The sequence below is a fragment of the Phaethon aethereus genome, assembly GCF_964289735.1.
Source record: "Phaethon aethereus genome assembly, chromosome: 1".
Taxonomy (NCBI): Eukaryota; Metazoa; Chordata; class Aves; order Phaethontiformes; family Phaethontidae; genus Phaethon; species Phaethon aethereus.
Window position 1 is genome coordinate 72,772,367 of NC_138575.1, and position 7,040 is coordinate 72,779,406.

The window sequence follows — 7,040 nt, forward strand, 5'->3', positions numbered from 1 at the left end:
ACATCCAAGACTGTTTCTCAGGAGCACAACCTAAATGCTGGACAGCCTGTTTGTTCAGACTCGTCAAAGGGAGAATGAAGACTTCACACATGAAACTTTCAGCTGGACTCATTGTTTTGGATGTCAGGGAAGCTGGCCTAAAACAGGAGATCCCACTTTTCCCTTGGGAAGTTGGTCTTAATGCCTTTCTCCTCCAAAGTACGCACTGTGTGACCTGTGCTGCACGCTCAGTTTAGTGGTTCACCCGCCATCCAGAGCTCTGGGCAACCACTACTTCCTCCCTTTAAAGCAAACTCTGGATGCAGAGCTTCAGACCAAACAGTAGAGCTCTCCTTCAGTGCGTTAAGGGGGAAAGGATAAAGACCCTGTTTTCCACTGATGCACAGAAAGGAAAGAGGGCTTTGGCAAGCAGCCCAGAGAATGTGAGCACCCACACAAAAAAAAAAAGTAAAGGAAGAAGACAGAAAAAAATCTAAGTATGGAGGGAAAAAAGAGTGCTTGTTCTTAGAGTACAGTAGTGCCTTACCCATTTCTGAAAAAAGACAGGGAATACAATGATGCAGGACTGATATACTTCTATCAGACTGTCAAAATAAGGACTAGTGAATCCTGAAAGAGAAAAATCTTAAAGGACAAGAACATTCCAGAATGCTTCGAGTAAACATAGCGTCCTCTACATGTTATTGTGCTTAAATAAGAACAATGCACAAAAATAATTCAATGAAACTTATTACCTGCATGTTTTAAATAAAAAGAAGGAATGATATTTCCCATCCAGCATGTAGCCATTATTTACAGTGAACAACTGAAGATAGTTACAATATTAAAAAAGAAACTTATATGACCAATGGCTTGCTAATGTTAAAAGACATGTTAACTAAATATAGTGCACTATAATACAACCATGTTGCATTAGGTATTAGAAAAACGTATCCTTTACATCATTAAAAATGCCATTTTACACTTAGATCAATTTTGGATATTTTCATCACAGTTTCGCTACTCTATTTTATACCAAAAATATACCAAAAACCTGGTCTCAGGTTTTTACTAATAGTCTGGTAAATACTGATTGCTGTCTGGATTTTGGATAGTAGCTTCTACCAAGTAAGAATCTCCCATCCATTTGGTTTTAAATCCACTTAAAAATCTTTGCACAATAGATCTTGGTACAGGAACGTCAAAACACCAACCAGCCTAGTTCTTGAAACAGATTCATTACTGCTCTGTCAAAAGAGCTAAGACCCAGCCTAATGAGATTACATGCAATATAGAGCTACTGCAGCTAGACTGATTTTAGAATTCATGTTGTATCTCTGATAGAATCCCCAGCTGTTCTGCATATTATAACTATATCGGCATTGACGTTGCTACCTCAGGGGTCACGGCAAATGCATTGCGGGCATGAAATGCCCTATATAGAACAGGACAGACCTGTCATTAGAAAGCATATTTTAGGGGAGGAAAAAAAAGGTTATATATATAAAAAACATTGTGTATGTGTGTGTATATATATATATAACATAAAGAATGTGTATATATATCTCTCTCTATATATATATACACACACTCTGAGGTGAAATAGAGCCAATAAAATTAGGAGACTTAAAAATCATTAAAGAGCTAAGCTTTAATTCACATATAGGGTGTAAGCTGTAGTCATTTATTCAATGTTTAATGTTGTATCACTGAAGATTCATCCTATGCAGATTTCAAATAATCCTCACAAGACAAAAGGTTGCAATGAAAGGTATATTTGATGGATGATTGAAAAATAAATGTATCTAAGCAAGATGAGGCTGAGTATACTGGGTACATCTACAGCACTCCACACATTTCAGCATTATCAAACTTTTCCTTTGACAGGAAGTTTCACGATCCGATAATAATTAGACAGCTAAACTTTTTCCTGGTTGCCAAATAGATTTACAAATACGCAGTTAGAAATACTGATTTAGCTACTGTATCTAATATAATTACAGAACATTGAAGCTTTATAAGCAGCATTTGTTGCTGTCTGCATACTTTTAAAAAAACAACACATAGTATGTTTTTCAGAATAGCAGCCTTTCAAAATACTGTCTGATCACTTAAAATATTTTTGATCACAGATTACTGCAAATACCTCTAAAACCGGAGTTACTGTATATAAACTTATTATGCCTCATGATAAAAATCTATTCCACATTAAAATACTCATATTTAATCTAATTTTTTAATAAAAAGACATCAGTTATGCAAATAAGAATAGCTTTAGAAATAATATTTGGTTTAACTGTTAACTGTTATTTATATTAAAAGAATATCTAAATGCCTCAATCATGTCAAATCATGTGAAATCACACTAAGAGTGAGCATCTGTTCCAGAAAGCTTCCAGACTGAGTAAAGGCTTGTGTATGTATGATTTTTGTAGCTATGACAATGCCTGTTTAGAAACTGAGACAGAAGAATGAATATAAATATTTATTACAGACACATTTATCCTGCTTATAATAGTATTGCATATTCTCATAAATACCCAAGAAGAAACTGTACTTGTACCAGTACCACGCATCTTCTACCATGCATCCATCCTATGGGAAACCGCATCCTAATGAATGAATGCACTTGTATAGAAATACTTGCAATTATATACACAGACCTCTCAAAATAAAAATTAATAAATAAAATACAATTTGTCTTCCTGAGCAATGACAAACAGCATCAGAAAAATCAGTTTCCCCCCCATGAGGGGAATGAAATTGTAACAAGTCATAATTCAGTCTTAGGTGGGAGCATCAGTAAGCCACTGGAGACAGACTGAAGTCTGCCCGGAGAGACGAGGTGGAGCTAACTGCAGAGCACTGGCATCCAACAGAGAAGAGCTGTAAACTGAGCTACCATCCTCCTTCCAAGTGGTATCAGTTTTATCAAATGCACAGTGAGACCATTGGGTATACAGTTCCTGCCCACGCTCACATTGCTCCTGAGAAAGGCCAGGCATAAGCGTGGGGTACTTCCACAAGTACTATTCAGACAGACCACTGCTGCCTTTCTTCGTCCCTGTGCACGTGCTCCTGCAAATCAGGCTGCAGGGGAACGAATGCCTGCAGTTATGGCAGGCTGCTCCCCAAGATATGCATTTTACCATTCCACACGGTGTGGACTGGACATGTGCTGTCACATACAGAGGATGACACAGCTGGCTCTTAGGAGAGACAGTGGCCAAAAGTAGCCTGCTGTTGTTAGAGAAATTTAACTGGCCTCCCTGAGAAGTATTTGTAAAAGAGCACAGCCTGAAAAAAATAGGGCCCCAGCTTCTCTGGGCCCCTGTTCCAGTGTTGGACTAATCTCATGATAAAAAAATTTTTTCTTATCTCGTGTCAGAATTTCTTATGTTCCAACTCATGCCCATTTTGTCTTGTCCTTCCACAGCGTGCCTCTACACCCTCCCATTAGGTAGTTGTAGACAGCAATTATATCTCCCCTTTGCCTTCTCTCTCTATGGCTGAACAGCTGTCTCTGCCTCTCCTCATACCTCCTGTCCCTCTAACCAATCTGATGCCCCTTTGCTGGACTTACTTCAGTATGTCAGTGTCTTTCTTGTACTGGGGAGCCCTTAACTGGCCACAGTACTAAAGGTACAGTCTCACAAGTGCTGAACAGAGGGGAGGTCTTCAGACAGCCCATCATTACTGAGCATATTGCTTCCAGGTTTTTGAAGAATATCCCTGGAAATTACATCTACATGGCACTGAAATCAGACAGATAATCTCTCCTTTGTTTTTACTACTCCCATGATAGCAAGCCACACAGCCTAGAAAAGCAGGAATTAACTGTATTACAATGCAGAGGGGTAAAAAGCTTGTGAAGGATAAAAGAGAGATGACTAGGGACAAGAAGTTAAAAAAATGGGACTTGGATAAGGACTAGAGGCAAACAGATTCTGTAGCCCATAGCTCCCGAATATTCTACTGGTTTTTGCATGTAGCTCAACTATGAATTTATTCTACTGTTTGCATATAACTCTGAAATTCAGTGCCAAACTATAACCTTCTAGCTTATGGATAGCTCTCCGTATGTCAATTTGCTATGACCTTTTGCTCTGATTACTGAAGTGACCAACATTTGCACTGTGTAGCTAAATGATCCACTCTTGTGCATGAAAAAAATATTGATGTTGTTTCAGATTTCAGAATTCTTGTTTTGGTCAGTTTGGTCTTTGAATATTATAATTCAATTTTCTATTTAAAGAACAATATATTGAAAGCAAAGCACTAAGATGCTTAGTTTTAAGTATTCATACTTTCTGATGCATTCTTTAATTACACAATCACACATTAGTTATTTTCATCTTTCTTGGCTGCTGTGTTGGTTAGTTTGCTTCATTCATCACCTTGTTTCATTCCCTTGGATAAATTTGGGATATAATATAAATTTTCTCTTTTTTTTCAACATGAAATATGTTAAGATAAAAGAAGAAAGAACTTTATTTTGAGGTGGACTATTTTTAAAATAGATTAAACAGAGTGCTCTTGCTGTATAGAATGCAAAACAGAATGGTACAATTTAGTAGCCCTGACTTCATCAGCCTCAAATCCCTATACACAACTGTTCATCTTATATCTTTGCAGAAGTATTTGAATGGCCACTGCAAATTCTCATTTCTGTCATCAATTAATTGAAACATTCTGGATGCAGAAGAAAGGCGGTTAAACCATTAGAACTTCAGTGACATATACTCTCAGCTTTTCAGTTACTGCATGTTTGTTCCCAGTCTCAAGAAGATGGACTATCTTTCAGGAAATCAATTCTGTTCTCATTTAAGCCGAAGGACCTTGCTTTTGCTGCATATCCTGCTATTTCTTCAAAAAGATTTATTACAAAAGATGTAGAAATTCTAATGAGGTTCCCTGAAAATTTAGATTCCCTGAAGGCAAACTCTGCAGTGTAAAGCCTCACTCTTATCACACAAATCCCTAAAAGCTGCTGCAGGTCTCCACTGGGGTCTGTATTAGAGCACATGGGATTGTGGCCTAACCACAAAGAGGAATCTTCTGCTGTACTGACTGCTGCTTTGGCTAAACCAAGGAAATCTATGTTTCCTCTAGAGACTAAAATCAAAAGCACGTTATGACTGAAACATCTAACCTACATAGTGTTAAAACACACATAAACTTCATAGATTGTTAGGTCAGGTTACCAGAGCAAAGGAGCAATAACTTACTTCTCTTTTAAACAGGTGAACTAAGTAAAAGGAATTAATCACCACAACAATCCTTGTCATTACTTCCAAATATATCCATTTAGGGGTAAAGAGGGAAGGAAACAGAGATTAAATTGCACTCTTTGTACAACTAACACCCTCTGGGCAAAAACTATCACAAAGAAACCCAGGGTAGAGTCACTTGCCAGGCCTTACTCTCTGCACTGCTGTGAAACTCACTCTGAACTGATCAGTAAGCTGGACATGTTCACCTTGGTGTATCTCTCCCACTTTGCCAGCTCCTAAAAGGGGAAGAAAATGCATGAACTCTAACCAACTCTTTCTGCTGCTATTTCTCTTCTGAGACAGCAAGGAGGGAATAGGGAGTGCTAACAGAATTTGTCAATGCTATTTGATGCTATATAGGATGTACAGCTGAAAAGCCTCCACTTGTGTTTGGGGAAAGGCCAGTAGTAATCAAGGCTCATAAGTTTTAAGGAAAGAATATATTAAAAGTAATTATTTTAATTGTAGGTTACCTTCACAAACTGAAAATATGTGACCTTTATTTCATCTGCTCTTTTGTGATTACAGATTGCTTATGCTTTTCTTGTTTGTGCAAGCAGAAAGCCACCTTCCCTTAAAATACCAAACAGGTGCTTGTAAGAACTTGACTATCTGATGTAATTAATTCTCATTTTCCCCCAGGGCTAGAATATTGCAATTTTACTTCCTTGTAAGCCAGAAAGTACAGAGGTGTGGGGGGAAATCTTAGAAATCTCCAGAACATCATCTCAATTTTTTTTCGCTTGTAGATACCTGGGAGACAGGAGTTTTCATCTTTAACAGAACTTGAATAATTAAATCACAGTTTTAAACTAAAGGCTCAAAAGTTGGTACCCATGCTCATTTTGAGATCAAAACTGGGAAGGAAGAAATTTAATCATTCCAACAGGTGATACCCCAGAAGTCAATCCTTTGCTATTGAATTTCAGCCAGTCACCAAACCTTTTGAATACATCCTTCAAAATGTTGTACACTCACTTATTATGGACGATCACATATTAAATAATAACAAGAATAATTGATTCCCTGTCCTTAAGGTTACCAAAGGCCATCTAAAATTTATGAATAACTTTCATCAACTTTTCAATTTTTCGATTCCCAGGGGTTCCCATTCAGAGTATTTTATCTAGCACTGCTGTTGAAGTGGTGAGTGCGTCTGATGTTCTAAACACTGAACAGAAGGTTGAAACACAACCCTGTTCTTAGTCGTTTTTGTCTACCCAGCTCCTTTTACAGCATCTCTGTGTTGTGGATCTCAGTAGGTTTAGTTTGCAGATCTTTGCTCACCAACAATAGTTCAAAATGCATGCACTTTGAGATCCAAATGCAGAGGAAATCCAAAATAAAGTTGAGAAACAGAATTAGTTATATGAGTTATTCCTTTTGAGTTCAAATTATATTTATGACACAGAAATTGTTCACCCACATTTGGTTTTCTTGAAAAATTTGCCTTTACTCCAGTCTTTGTTGAGATCCCCAGATGTGTTGTAGTGTTGTGATATTTTTACCTGTTTGAAGTCTCGTTTGTTGTGATTAGTCATCAAGAACTCACTTGTTGAGAAACATACTCTGTTTCCCTTATGTCCCTGTCCAGATGATCATAAGAGCAAATTCATATGATTATAAGGATCATTTCTGCTTGAGAGAAGCTATCTCCTTTTTTTTCTGATGTAAATCACATTTATGTCAAACTCAGACATCTTAGAAGTATTCTAGTTCTTTTCCTTGTGTCTTTCTGAGTCAGTCACATTGTATCCTAGTAAATTTATTGTCTTCTCTAATTTCTTT